The 15651-nt window shown below is 38.4% G+C and overlaps 1 long non-coding RNA gene across 1 annotated transcript; it reads left to right on the top strand.

Annotated features, from left to right (window-relative positions):
* Window positions 1-13321: 13321 nt before the first annotated feature.
* LOC114272365 (uncharacterized) lies at window positions 13322-14826 on the top strand. The gene is made up of 4 exons (XR_014356403.1): window positions 13322-13383; window positions 13470-13550; window positions 14594-14670; window positions 14782-14826. It is a non-coding gene; the product is annotated as an uncharacterized LOC114272365 (long non-coding RNA).
* Window positions 14827-15651: the final 825 nt, after the last annotated feature.

Below are 15651 nucleotides of genomic sequence, written 5' to 3'. Positions count from 1 at the left end.
CAGGTTACCACCAGTTGAGGGTCAGAGAGGAGGATATTCCAAAGACGGCATTCCGTACGAGGTATGGCCACTATGAGTTTTTGGTGATGCCATTTGGGCTCACCAATGCACCGGCAGTATTTATGGATTTGATGAACCGGATATTCCGGGAATTTTTAGATCGTTTTGTAGTCGTCTTCGTGGACGACATCCTTATCTATTCACCTTCAGAGGAAGAGCACGAGGAACACTTGAGGGTGGTGCTTGATTTACTTAGAGCCCATCAGCTTTATGCTAAGTTTGGGAAGTGTGAGTTCTGGCTAGAGGAGGTGAAGTTCTTAGGCCATGTAGTTTCTAGGGAAGGGGTGTCTATTGATACATCCAAGACAGAGGCAGTGCAAGATTGGGTACAGCCTAAGAGTGTGTTTGAGATCCGCAGTTTTCTGGGATTAGCTGGGTATTATCGCCGGTTTGTAAAAGATTTCTCCAGATTAGCTTCGCCTTTGACTAGATTGACTCGGAAGGGAGTCAAATTTGTATGGAGTGAGACTTATGAAAAGTCGTTTCAGGAGTTGAAACTTAGACTGACCACCGCTCCAGTATTGATTATTCCAGAGAGAGGGTTGGGTTATACAGTCTATTGTGACGCCTCACGAGAGGGTCTGGGTTGTGTGTTAATGCAAGAGGGGAAAGTAGTTGCCTATGGCTCACGTCAGTTGAAAATTCACGAGCAGAATTACCCTACGCATGATCTAGAGTTAGCAGCTGTGATATTTGCCTTGAAGATTTGGAGGCATTATCTTTATGGTGAGAAATTTGAGGTATTCTCGGATCATAAGAGTCTGAAATATTTGTTTACACAGAAAGATTTGAACTTGAGGCAGAGGAGGTGGATGGAGTTCATAGAGGATTATGACTTTGAATTGCATTATCATCCGGGAAAGGCCAATGTGGTGGCCGATGCCCTTAGCAGAAAACCTGTTGGTGTCATAGCTAGTATAGCCATCCGAGAGCGGGAGATGTTAGGTGCACTTGGAGAGTTTGATTTGCTTCTGGGCGAATCCGTTGAGGCTGCGGCCTTGTTTTCTGTTATTGCACGGCCTACACTTGTGACTCGAGTGTTAGAGGCTCAGAGGGGCGACCTTGAGGTAGAATCCCTCCGTGAGAAGATTTCTGGTGGGAAGGTTGAGAAAGGTTTGACGGTGTATCCCGACCTGAGTGTGAGATACCGAGACCGTCTGTTTGTGCCGGAGTCTCATCGAGAGGAGGTACTCCGAGAGTTTCATCATTCACGCCTTGCGGTGCATCCGGGAGGTACTAAGATGTATCGGGATTTGGGTCGCCAGTTTTGGTGGCGGGGTATGAAGAGAGATGTGGCAGCTTTTGTGTCTAAGTGCCTTACTTGTCAGCAAGTGAAGGCCGAACATCAAAGGCCAGCGGGTTTGTTGCAACCCTTGCCTATTGCCGAGTGGAAGTGGGAGCATGTCACTATGGACTTCGTTGTAGGTCTTCCGAGGACTCAGCGGGGCAGTGATGCTATTTGGGTGGTTGTAGACCGGCTGACTAAGTCGGCGCACTTCATTCCTATGCGCGTTAGAGATTCAGTAGATCATCTTGCCGACTTGTATATTCGGGGCATAGTGAGGTTGCACGGGGTTCCAGTGACGATCGTCTCCGATAGGGACCCACGTTTTACTGCCAGATTATGGCAGAGCTTGCAGAGCGCCTTAGGTACTAAGTTGACCTTTAGCACAGCTTATCATCCTCAGACTGATGGGCAGTCCGAGCGTACTATTCAGATCCTTGAAGATATGCTTCGGGGTTGTGTTCTTGACTTCAGCGGGTCATGGGAGAGGCACTTGCCATTAGTGGAGTTTGCCTACAACAACAGCTTCCAGTCTAGTATCGGTATGGCACCGTTTGAGGCCTCATACGGCCGACCGTGTAGGTCTCCTGTTTGTTGGGCCGAGGTGGGTGATGCACCTCTGTTGGGTCCGGAGTTGGTGAGGGAAACGACGGAGAAAGTTGAGCTTATCCGTAAGAGACTTGTTACAGCACAGAGTCGTCAGAAATCTTATGCCGACCGTAAGAGAAGACCTTTGGTGTTTGAGGTGGGTGATCATGTCTTTCTGAAGATATCACCTAGACGGGGTTTGATGAGATTTGGGAGGAGCGGGAAATTGTCCCCTCGGTTCATTGGTCCTTTTGAGATCCTTGAGAGGATTGGCGAGGCTGCCTATCGTCTAGCTTTGCCACCGCAGTTGTTCGGAGTACATGACGTGTTTCATGTGAGTATGCTTCGGAAGTATGAGCCAGATCCATCACATGTGTTGGATTGGACCGATTTAGTGGTTGATGTGGATGTTTCGTATGAGGAGATACCAGTTCGGGTCTTGGATAGGCGGGATCAAGTTTTGCGAGGCAAAACCATCCCTTTGGTCAAAGTTTTGTGGAAACATCACGGAGTGGAGGAAGCCACTTGGGAACGTGAGTTGGAAGTCCGCGAAAAATACCCGGACATGTTTGTCGATTTGTAATCTAGTATTTAGATTTTGTAATATTGTTAAACTTAAGAGCTTTACATGTGTCTTAAGTTGTAAAACGTTGAGTATGTTTTGATAAATGGGTCTATCTTGAAACTTGCTTCATTGTAGAAGTTAAGTGTAACATTGCATCTATTGAGTACATCGTTGAATGTGTTGTTTATATCATGCGATTGAATATGATATGGGAATTGTTAACATTAAAAGGAATAATCCATAATAATGATACAGGTTGAAATATATGTTGTTTTATATATATTGTGAGATACCCTTTGATAAAGAGATGAAGTGACCAGTATTGGGTCAAGATGTTTATTGTTGTTATACAATATCTTTGAGAATTGAGAAAAATTTGTTTTTATTTACAAACTTATGCTTAATTTCGGGGACGAAATTCTTTTAAGGGGGGGAGGTTATAGCGACCCCGGTCTTTTCCCATTTGATTATTGTATCCGGACTTAGGTTCCGTAGATTCCGTCATTATATAATTGTTGTTGTCATTCATTATTTTCTTATTTTGAGTCTTGGGTTGTGTTGGGAAGTTTTGGAGCAGGTTGGTTGAGCTTAGGAACCAAGTCTAGTTGCCCAGATTTTGGCTTGTCCGCTCGAGCGGGGGTTTGGACGCTCGAGCGGGGAATACACCCATCCAGTATGTCCTGTGTAGTGTTGGCCGCTCGAGCGGGGGATTGGACGCTCGAGCGGGAAGTCGTGAGTGACGCTCAAGCGGGGAGTTGGGCGCTCGAGCGTGGACCTGTCTGCAAAAACTTCTGGGAGAGTGCATTCGCCGCTCGAGCGGGAGTTTGGCCGCTCGAGCGGGAGTCTGTGAGTGGCGCTCGAGCGGGGGTTTCCACGCTCGAGCGGGGCGACTGGTATAAAAATCCGAGATCCGACTTTCAGGATCATTTTTCATCTCCTTTTTGATTTTAAAACCCTAGAACCGTCTTCTCCCTCTCCCTACACACCTTCTCTCTTAAGTTTGATCTACTTAGAGTGTATTTCTACCCTAAGTCCTTTGTTAAAAAGATAGAGTGAGTCGAGGGCTTCCATTTAATCTGAACGTTTGGTGGTTTGGAGCACTTTGGAATTTGGGTCTTCATCTTCATCTTATCCATTCGAGTTCTTCACTTCAAGGTAGGGATTTCCTACTCCATTCTATAAGTTTTGTTATAAGTTTTGGTATTTTGATATATTGGGGATACTTTGGTAAATTTTGGGAAAAACCTTAGTTGTATTATTGAATTAATTTGTATAAGTAATTCATGGAATTGGGAAAAGATGGTTAAATTCATGGAATTGGGGAAATCATTGGTTAAATAGCGTAATTATGTAATTGGAATCATTTGTCTATTGAATTGTTGACATAGTTATTTTCAGTTTAGAAATAACTGTTTTGGGCTATCGGTGGAGGATAGTCGTGATTGTTGTAGACATTGCATGTGGATTAGGAATAACTGAAACTAATCACATTGGTTAAGTCATTAATTTTGACTATTGCATTAATACAGAAAATACGTGTATTGATTGAGCATTGCATTTGCATATATTGTTTTGTGTGGGAGGAGATAGGGGATGTACTCCACGGTTTAGGGGAAGATAGGGGATGGACCTCTAAACCGGATTTTGTTTGGGAGGAGATAGGGGATGGACTCCATTAGCATCACTTTTGTGTGTGCTTATTTATATAGAAGTGTTTTATTGATACAGCACTAAAATGTGTATCAATTTGGAAGTATGAAGTGTTTGATTTGAGCTTGAGTCTCATTTGTTTGTTGATATTGGAAGGATGTGAATATGATATATGTGATTCACTGTTGTAAGATTGGCCAGGTTCTGAGCCATGTTGATAAAATTGGAAAGTAAAACGTATCTTTGGCAATAGTGTCATGAGACTGTAAAATGAAGTAATTGATTATTTTGGTTAACCATCTGTTGAATGCTATTGCTTTATTCATTGCTTATATGTGGTTTAGTATATTTCTATTGGGCTGTGGCTCACCCTTTATGGGAACATCATTTTCAGGTTCAGGTGATAAACTACCTCCAAGGACTTAGCTTGGGAGGGTTTGGCTTCTGGATTGAAGAAGACTACCTTTAGTTAATAGTTTTGCATGTAAACATTCAAGCCTAGGGCTTTTCTTGTATTGGGATTAGAACTCATATTTTTGAATCCAAGTGCTGGCTTGGAAAGATGTAAGCCTGTAGGGCATTTTATTCGATGTTACATGTAATGCTTTATTTAGTAATACTCTGATGAATGAATTAATAAATTGTCTTCTTTAAATAATGCATGTCAATGATATATAATGGGTTAATTTTGAGGGCGTTACACGAATTGCGTGTGAAAGCCCTCTTAAGCTATTCCTTCTCGTGGTCTATCAGACCCTACTTCATTGCATCCTAAATTTGCACCCCTATTTCGTAGAGGTCAACAAAAGTAAACAAAGGCATTACTATCATTTTCTGTAATAATCTTCCTTGAAAAATACGAACCACCATTCTGATCTGGTCCCTTCAGACGGCTTGACAATCATCATAGAGGCCTTGGCCCTTCACCAGGTCACAAAATCCGAGAAGCCCTCCTCCGGCTCCTAAAGAGTTGCTTCAAGATCGCGAGTAGTGACCTCGATCTGAGTGTTGTAGAAGTACTGTGCTATGAAGGCGTCGGCCTTTTCCTCCCAGTTTCTCTTCACAGAGTCTTCAAGTTTAGCATACCAGATAGCCGTTATACCCAACAGGGTCTGGCTAAAGAGCGACAGCTTCTGTAGTCTGGTTAGCCCCATCAGCCGCAAAATGTTTGAGAATAGCCAGAGATAGACCAGGGGATCCCCAGAGCTGTCAAAGCGATCTATGCGTGGCATCCTAAATCGGTCTTGCAGAGTTAATATAGAATCAGTATAGCCATCCTCAATGTCAGGGATCAAATTCACACCCTACCCCCGTTTAAAGAGCTTTTCCAGCTTGCTCACTTTCAACGCAGTAAGGTCGACCTCGAATTCAAACGACACCTCTGTCGGGTAAACCAGTGCCTTGGAGGTCTCAGGTGGAATAGGATCCGCCTGAATGCCCGCATTTTCTTGGACATTGATTGTGACCCCGGGAGCTGGAATTCCCGCTGGGGGTACATGGGATGCTAAGGCTACTACAGGTTATGGTTGCTGCAGTTGAAGCCTTTCTATTACCTCTGTTTGGCAGGCTACAACCTCGGCCTAGCGGGCTATGGTCTCAGCTTGTTGGGCAGCATCTAGCTGCATGTTCTTAATAGTCTGTTAGAGTTGGCGAAGGATATCTTCCATGCCGACTAAAAATGCTGAGCTATCAGAACAGGTGTATGCTCTCTTTCTAGAGTAGAAGCAGATGACTGGGCCTGACTGAGCACAGGCGATGTAAGTGGTGACTGTTGAACTAACAACCGGTGGGAGTGAAGCAAACACTGGTTGTCCTCATACAAGATCCCCGAATCGGTAAAGTTAACTTACTTGGGTCCGGAGCGCTTGGGGGGTAACAGGATCGTCTGAAGCAATGGTTAAAGACTACCTTGCAAAAAGAAAATAAAGCAAAAGAAACAAAAAGCAAAAACCGCATAACATCTCAGCTCAGATAGAAACAACACACAGTTGCAATCCTAAGCTGAAGAACTGTACTCAACATTGAATTTCTGCCTCCGAAAAACTGATACCCTCAAACTGATATCCAGACTTGCAACTAATACATACATTCCTATAGAGTTTCACTCTAAAAGCATGTATCAAGCAAGTGAGAACCAAAACACCTCTATGATGGGGTAGGGTTATCTTGTCCTAATTTTGTCAGGAGCTAGGGGTTCGCTACGCAAACAAGCGGTTTCATACAATACCTGCATTTGGGTAAGCAACCTGTCCTAGTTTGGAACATTCTCTATGCTTTCCGATATGCAACTAGGTTGATTGGTCAAAAAGGGTACCTCAGGAAGACTACCTAACATACCTCTCACACCTAACACTAAGAAGTGAAAAGAGGATCAAATGGTACAGCAGTAGTCTAGATCCAAGGGTTGTGTTCCCATCATGGTAGAGACCACAACCGGTTAGCCTTTTGGCAAGCTTTTCCAAGAAAGCCTCCGGCAAACCGCTCAGGAATAACAGATGGCAAACATTGTGACTTAGGCGCACCAATGAAAATGGAAATGCAAAGAAACACATATGTATAGATAAAAAGTCATATCATGAGTTTGAGTCAAGTTCTCTAAATCCCCAGCAGAGTCCCTAGAAACTGTGGACTCGCTTTTTCTGCGCCCTGCCTTTCGGAAAGGTTGGAAAGAAAGGCCTCACAGTTCGGACTCCCGCAGTTCTAAATCTATTCTCACAAGTGCAATGTGAAACTGATAAACACCAAAGAGTCAAAATCTGACAAATCTTTTTGGGAAATAAATTTTAAATCAAATAATGCCAACATTGGACTGTTTTGCCAGATACATAGTTGCCACCTAAATATTTTATTTTGAGGAAATTTAGCAAACCCTGACCCGTGTCGAAGACCACGTGTCTGTCATCAACAAAGTTGCCTTGGCTCGGGAACTTAGGTATAAGAGAGGAAGGTCATGAATTGCACACCCCTACTCGCCCGATCAAAGATCAGCCTCTACTAATCATGATATGATTTTTTATGAAATTATGTACTCTTATTCCGGTTATTAAATTAGCTTTACTATGTGATGCACACAATCAAGTATAGATTAGTTTGCAAGACTTGGAACAGTTCAACTCATGTTTATTTTGTAAAGGGGTTTGAATTTGCCACCTCAAGTGGGCTTAAAGATGCGGTTTTGCCACTAAACATAGTGGACTTAAAACATGATTTGCCACTCAACAAAGTGGGCTTAAAACTCAGATTCGTTGAATCGTTCCAACTCAAACAACAAACCTTCATCCACAGGCATTCAAGCAGTTTAGCATTTTAAGCACATCGCCTCATGGCAAGCATGCTAAACATGGAAACATGGAAATCACACTCATGCAAGTATGCTAGAGCACAGAACTCACCGAGTACTCCGGGCCAAAATAGAAACAAATTAGAAAAATGCATGATCCTAACTATGCGAGATGTCTAATGCAACACATGCGATAATGCAATTAATAGGCTCGACTACTAATAATGCATATGGTGGAATTTGAACAACATGCAGTTAAACACGTATTCAAAGAAGATATTGAAATGATGATGCAGTTTGAATGATGCAGTAAGCCTCGGTGCATGCAAGACAAGATAAATGGATGAAAGCATGCGATATGCTAATTGAAACATGTCCCTAATCTAACCATCAAAAGCGATTAAATAAAAGGGAGAAAGACGTGGGGTTAGAAAACATACACACGCGCATGCACACTTATTACAACATTATGCCCTCGCAAAGGAGGGTCTAAATAAATAAGCTAACTAACTTGCTATGCTACTTAAGCTAAGCACAATATTTAACTAACTGCTTTAAGCTAATTAATTATTATACCACTTACCTAACTAATTACAAAGCAATTAAGCTAATTAATTACAACATAAATTAATCAACTAATCTACTTAAACAATTACAACATTTGCAAGCATCAGCTACAACTAATTAACTAGGCAAGTTAACTAAACGGCACCTCGGGAAACGCGGGATGGATGCATTCATGCTCAGTTTCTCCAACCGAAAAGCCACTGTTTTGTTGCTGCGAGCCTTTGTTTGCGCATTTGATCACTGAAAATTTTGCCAACTTCCAGAACCCTTCTGCTTTACTTCAGGAACCGACTATGCAAATTTTATTGGTGGCCGACAGGGGGCCTGTCAGCAACCAATGGTGGCCAGTCGGCTACTGGTGATGGCCGGTCAGCCACTGATGGCATGAACTTCTCTTTTTGCTAGAACAGAGAGCAGACAGAGCAAACAGTGTATTCTCACAGTTATTTGCACACTTGGCCTCTCCTTTTTGTAGGGAGATCAAAGGAGGGGCAAAATTTAGGTTTACAAACCATCAATAAAGCAACTTCATTGCATGATGGTTTCTGAAACCAATTGTGCACCTTCAATGAATGCAAAATAAGACCAGAGGACCATCACCCTATCATGCATGATCAAGGGTAACGGAGACCAAGGAAAATAGCACATTTCATCCTTTTTAAGTATGAAATGTCTCATTTCCCTTGTGTTCAAACTAACGTCTGATTTGAACACATGCAATACAACACAAAAGATGCTTATCTTCCCTCTTTTACTTGCCCAATTTTGTTTACTCATTTTAATTACCAAAACCATTCTTTAATTGATTAAGTCTATTAGTGAGTGTCCTCTAATGGAAAGATAACTCAAACAACAAGTTGCTTTGGGCATGACAGAGGGATTACACTGTTGGTAATGAACCCCCTAAGGGATTAAACCATTAGGTGCAACACCTCCATTTCACACTTAGGCAAACAAGTGGTTTGAAACCGTTTTCAAAAGAAACAAAAGAGTGAAGAATGGAGGGAGATTACAGAGATTTTAAGTCCAGAAATGAAGTGCAAAACAACAACTAAACATGCTATTAACTCAAAACAATGATGATTAAAGCATTAAAACATCAAGCTAGTGAAAGAAATTAAACTACAACTATGCAATACAAGACTCAAATGAATTAACCAATCTAAAGCCACTACAAGAAATTGCACTTTTGGCGACTACTTTTGGCGACGACGTCAATTTCGGCAACGACGTCAATTTTTCATCGCCAAAAGTATATTTTTTGCGACACAGTGATCAATTTCGTTGGTAAAAGTATACCTTTACCGACGCAATTTGTTGCCGTCGCTAAAAAGGCATAAGATTATTTTAGCGCCAAATTTTTTGGTTGGCGCCAAAATTTCAAAACTTTTACCTACGAAGCTTATGTTTTAGCAACACAATGAGTGTTGCTATTAGTGTACTTACTTTTGGTGACGATAAGTTGGCGTGGGTAAAGAGTTAACCATTTAGCGACGATGACACTATTCGTCGGTAAAAGTTTTGCCAGTGGAATGATGTGATTTAGTGATTTGTGTTTTTGATTACAACTTTTGAAAGAGTTTTAAATATTTTAGTTATTGAATTGTAAAATTAAAATAATCATTGAATTAGATCACAAAATGAATCCATTGAGCCCAAACACACTCTTAAGTTGATATGACTAATTTGAGATAATTTAAACTTTTTCAAAGAATATGGTTAGATTATCAATTTCAATATGTTTGTTTTTATTTTCAGAAACTAGTTTCAATTTTTTTTCCCTAAAAAACTAAAAAAAAAAATTGGGTGAAAAAAAAAACTTATTATTTTTGTATATTTTTATCTTTTAGGTCATAAATACTTTATAAAATTATAAAAATATAAATTTGATTTTTATTGCTTTCAAATTATTTATAATTTTTTCAAAAAAAAAAAACAAATAAAATTTTTTTTTTGTTTTTTTTTAATCTTTTAGGTCATAAATATTTTTTAAAATTTTAAAAATATAATTTTGATTTTTATTGCTCCGAAATTATTTTTAATTTTTTTTTTAAAAAAAACAAATTTAAAAATTGTTTTGAATATTTTATTTTATTTATTTGTTTGGGTAGAGCAGGTAAAATCAGCGGTGCCATTTCCCTCTTCAAATTCCCTCCTTTTTTTTTCCCTCATCAAATCTCCCCAAATCAATCTCCACGATTTCACTCTTGCACATCCTTATCTCAGAATTCGTAGTTCTCTCTCCCTCACGATTTCACTCTTGAGCGTAGGGTTTGTGCCGTTTGCTGCTGCCGTGCGAGATCGGTGCTTCAGTCTCCCATTACAGGTTTGTTCCCTTTTGCTTTGTATCTCAATGCCCCTACTTTTCTCTCTCAATTTCTTAAATGAATCTATGTTTGTCTATTTTCACTTCTTCTATTATTTAGATTTTGGGGTTCTCTGAAGGATGCTTTTTCCAAACAAATTCCATGCTTGATTTGGGGAAGATGGGGCCTTTACGGGTTGTCCAGTACAATATCATTTTGAAATGCAAAACTAAAAGGATATGAAATTTTAATGAACACCTAACCTGAATCCACATCAAACGTTTAGGTTAGAACATGGATTTGCCTCTGTATGAGAGGATGCCTGTGCCCATTCACCAAGAATTTATTCATCTTCTCAGTGGCCCTCTTACTTCAAATATTAATAAGAACCCACAGTGACTATTTATGTTAGGTAATAAAATAAGAACACTTCTACTGGTGCATATGAATAAGAGAGGCTTTACAATCTGTTCCATCTTAAACCCAATACAAGTCACCAATTCTGAGCCTGTTAGTGCCCCTACTATGAGTTTTGACATTTCATCCTTGCCCCCAGGGCATAGAGGTGGCTTATTTGTCATACCTTAAGTAACCCACTTCCATGCTGAAGCTTACTGGGATTCTCTTTCATGTAGCCTTGCTCACTGAAGCACCTATTCAGGAGTTGAAATTCTGTCTCACAAAGGAAATGGTCTATTGTATCCAGTATAAGAACACTCTGGAGACAATGTAATGTTAGAAATAGAGGATGCAATAAGATATTATACCATAAAGCTTAAGGGTTTTTTTTATGATTTTTTACGTGTTTAAATGTGAATATAAAAGCGTAAATACAATGTTGTAATTGAAAGCACATGCTTTAGTAGTTCAAATTTGCAACCAACTTAATTTAAAATTTGAGAACACATGCTTTAGTAGTTGTATATAAAAAGGCTGTTTGGTTTCCACTTATTTGCAACTTATTTTGTTTAACTTTTGAAAACACATGCGTTAGTAGTTGTACCTAAAATGATAGGGTGTTTGGTTCCACTTATTTTGTTTTCAGCTTATTTTTCTTTTCAGCTCAAAAAAAGTTTAAATAGCTTAGTTTTTTAAGTTGGGTTTTAGATGGTTTTTTAAGCTAAGAGAGTGTTTGGGGTGTACTACAAAAGTGCACTTTTTATTTTTGATCTTTTTATCTTGGGCGAATTATACTAACGGTCCCTATAGTTTGAGGTTTGTGTCACTTTGGTTCCCGACTTTTCAATTGGTTCATTAATAGATAATTTAGAGGCAGTGGCAGGATGTAATTTGTGCTAGGGCTTTTTAGGAGGGCTGAAAATCCCATTTAGATAAACATAGAAGTTTCATCAAAGAGGGGGTATTGATTGGTGTAGTGGTAAATGCTTGAGTTCCCGTGTATGAAAATATGGGTTGGAATTGAAAAATGTAGTCCCTTCCCACAAATATTACAGAGTTTAGGCCTGTAGCCACCCTTAGTCCTTCCCTATGCCCTTAATTTGTAGGAGCCATTAGGTAATGTCCTTTAAAAAAGATATTGGAATGAATTGGAATGGTACATTGCCATGCCAACTGCCTTTTACCATTTAACAGACATTAAAAAAAATATATATTTTCTTGTTTTTTGTTGATAAATGTAAAAAACACTTAACTTAATACATAATATATGCAGATATAATAGAACTTTAAAGGATTTGTTGGTCGAAACCTTGATACAAAATTAAAAAAGCCTATAGGTAGATGCACCTTTATTGACGATGATGTGTCACTCTACACTTATATTAACTACTTTGTCTTCATGTTTAAAGAATAAAAAAATAAAAAATAAAAGGTTGTGTACTATTAATATTAACTACTATCTTATGATCAAACATGGACAGGAGTTTGATGTTAATTTCTGATAGATTCAGTCAGCCATATGTAGATGGGGTGAACTCATTTATTGAATTTGCAAAGGTTCATTTGGGTGTCCTTTAACAATTGATGTATGATACTATCTGCTGCTGTTTTGTGGTTTTGTTTTTGCTTTCTTTGGTTGTTCTTGATTGGATATAAACTCCATGCTAGAGCTCAACCAATCATGGCATGGAGACAAAAAAAATCTTCCATTTTCTTTATTGGTTAGTGGTAACTACTAACAAAATGATGTACAAAAGAGATCTCACATTATTGCACACCAATGAGTGAGTGAGTGGTTGTGTGTGAGTGTGAAAGAGATAATATAAAAAGAAAAAGAAAAAGAAAAATAGAGAACAATATATAAGGTCAAAGGTTATCTGTTACTCCCATTTTATGTGACATGGAGTTTTACTTGGGAATACTTTATTCTGCATTGGGAATTTCTTTTGATGGAGGAAATCTAACCTTTATAAATGTCCTTTGAACTCGCTCCAATGGCGTCTCAGAGTGTAATTTGGTTCGTTGGCTTGGACCAACTGAGCTTGCAATTGGCCTCCTCACTCCTTCGCTCTGGCTATGCCGTACAAGCCTTTGAGGTCTGTCTTCATTTCCCATCTCTCTGTTTGTTCATTGAATTTGTTCACGATTGAATTTAGGGCATTTCGCGATTGAATTTTTTATTCCAAAAGCAATGAATTTTGCTCTGTGTTTGAATGACTTTGAATTTTTTATTCGAAAAGCAATGACTTTGACTTTGATTCCAGAAGCACTTTGATTGTAATTAATAAACTTTGATTGGTATGAAGGGAGATAAGGGGTTAAATGACTTTGATTGGTAAAAGGAATATAAGGGTTCAAAATGACTTCGAATAGTATATTTAGCTACCTAAAGAAACACCTAAAAACTTAGAAGGCACCAAAAACTCAGTACATTTAGCTACCTGAAGAAACACCTAAAAACAATGATATATATATATACTTTTGCATCATAGTTGACTGAATATGTTCTTCTTTTATTTTCTCTATAAATTGTGACCTTATTTTTTTGAAGAGCTAAAAATTGACTTTCTGATGCTTCCTTCTCTCATTTCTTTGCATGCAGATGTTGTAGCTTTGGTTGTATTGATATCTCATGCAGATCAAATAAATGACCTACTTTTTGGTCATTAGAGTGCTTTAAAAGGTTTTGTGGAGATCCTTAATGTTTTCTGAATTTATAATTAGTCTGCTTGGTTGATGTTCAGAATATACTATTTTCTAGTTTTGCAGGGTTACGCAAAGATGCCGTCATCATTCTCCATTCAACCATACTACCTGCTCATATACAGAAGCTCGAGAAGCGACTCACAGGCAATTCATTTTCTCTAGATAAAAAAAATATTTGTATAGAATTTTCTTTTATACTCTTGGTTAACTTTTCTGTTCTGTCTGGTTTGTTGGTGGATGTCGTCGTAGTTTTGTGCTATTTAGTTTTAGATTTATCGGCAGCTCAACAGTGTGTTATGATACTCTTTCTTTTCTTTTTTTTCTGTTTCATCATTTTTACTCTAGATTTATCATAGACGGCCATAGTTGTTCTTATCTTTATTTTTCCATTAATGAGATTATAGAGCTTTAGCAACTTTTTAACTCTGCCTAGTGGATCATGCCCTCCATTATTGATATGAAGGTTAATGAGGGCAGGGGAGGTGAGTTGAAATGAAAGGACAAGGGAGAAAGTTCATAGTTAAATCATTTTATTTTTTCTTTTTTTGTTTATCTTTTGGGGAAGGTTTAATGTCTATCTTTCTTTTTTTGTTTTGTTTTTTGTTCTTCTGTCTGCAAATCTCTAATGTACAGGGGTGATGACCCTTTGTGTTCTATGAATCTATACTTTATTTACTTATCAAAAAAAGCAAAAAAGGAAAAAAGAAAAGAAAAGAGAAGAGAGTAGAACATTCAATAATAATGTGTTCTTTACTGTTATACCAAATTTATGCCTTAGGGTCATGTTTGATTCACAAGACTAATAGTGAAGTATTAATAATCCTATTAAATTAGTGTGGTATTCACTATCCAATTAGATTAATATCTATTGGATTAATAATCCCACCCCTACCCCATTACTAATAATCCTACAAATTTGTTGGATTAATTATCCATTGGATTAATAATCCTAAACCACAATGTTAAAACAAACATAGGATAATTGGGCCCATGGATTAATAATCCCAATCCCATGCTCTAATCCACCCAATCAAACATGCCCTAGAAGTTTACTGGTTACTGGTTACATCTAACTTAATGGAAAAGCAAAAGAAAGAATTTGGTGTTTGCTCAGCTTGTGCTAAACTTACATCTGCATTGAACATTTTCTAACTCCTCTAATCATTAATCTGTTTCTACTCTAGTAGAGGATTTGGAGAGAGTTTTTGTAGTTGATATATATGTCTCTAAGGGAATGTCAGAGGTTTTGAATGGCAAAATAATGGTAAGATTATGTATCTCATATCCTATTTCTTCCTCACATAAGTAGAGGATCATTTTGCTTTTGTTTTGCTATTTTATAGCTGGCTAAAGCTGATATTTCTATAATACGCAGATTATTTCATCAGGACAGTCGGATGCCATTACAAGGGCACGCCCTGTTCTCTCTGGTACAATCTACTTACGTCACTACTCTGTAACACTTGCATGAGGATTCAGTTTTTTGATCACTACTTTTAAATTTTCTATTACATCTCTAAGACAAACTATTGTGTTTTTCAAATAGCTATGAGTGAGAAACTTTATGTTTTTCAGGGGGCACTTGGTGCTGGAAGGTGGGATTTCTTCACAATCTTACCAATTTCTTTGTCATGTTTAGATTTTAGAACAATTTGAATTGTGTTGTTGAGACAAATTTTCATATAAAATTGGTGACAATTAAATTTAGGGTAAAAGATGAAGACAAGAAGAGAGAGAGAGAGAGATATATATAGAGAGAAGAGAGATAAATACAGGAAAAGGCTAATGAGAGACACCAAAAGTAGGCACATGTTCTCTTCGTATACACACATATGTTTGCATTTTGTCTATCATCGACTGAACCAACCCAATTTGCATCACTAAATGCTTTCAATTTTAAGTGATCATGGTTAGAGCACAGGATCCATTTCACAAGAGCTGACTTGAGATACCTCTAAATGAACGGTCAGGCACAAAAATTTTGGCATGATCAAGGAACTCAGATTGTTGTGTTCTTCCCCTTCCATGATTATGTCTTATGTTATTTTATTTTGCAGTATGTAACTCTAAATTAAGTTAATAAAGTTTGATTAAGTAGCATGTACTTGTTATTTTGAAATGATAGTTGAAATGAGAGAATAAATGGAGGGAGCAAAGTCATCATTGGAGCAACATTGCTAATATATAGCATTTTGTCTCTTTTTATTGCTAAATTATAACAATATTCGGCATGTAGCTATTAAAC

This window comes from Camellia sinensis, chromosome 15 (genome assembly GCF_055761805.1).
Source record: "Camellia sinensis isolate YWXY chromosome 15, ASM5576180v1, whole genome shotgun sequence".
Lineage (NCBI taxonomy): Eukaryota > Viridiplantae > Streptophyta > Magnoliopsida > Ericales > Theaceae > Camellia > Camellia sinensis.
Note: the sequence above shows the minus strand (reverse complement) of the source record. Positions and strands in the feature narration are given on the sequence as shown.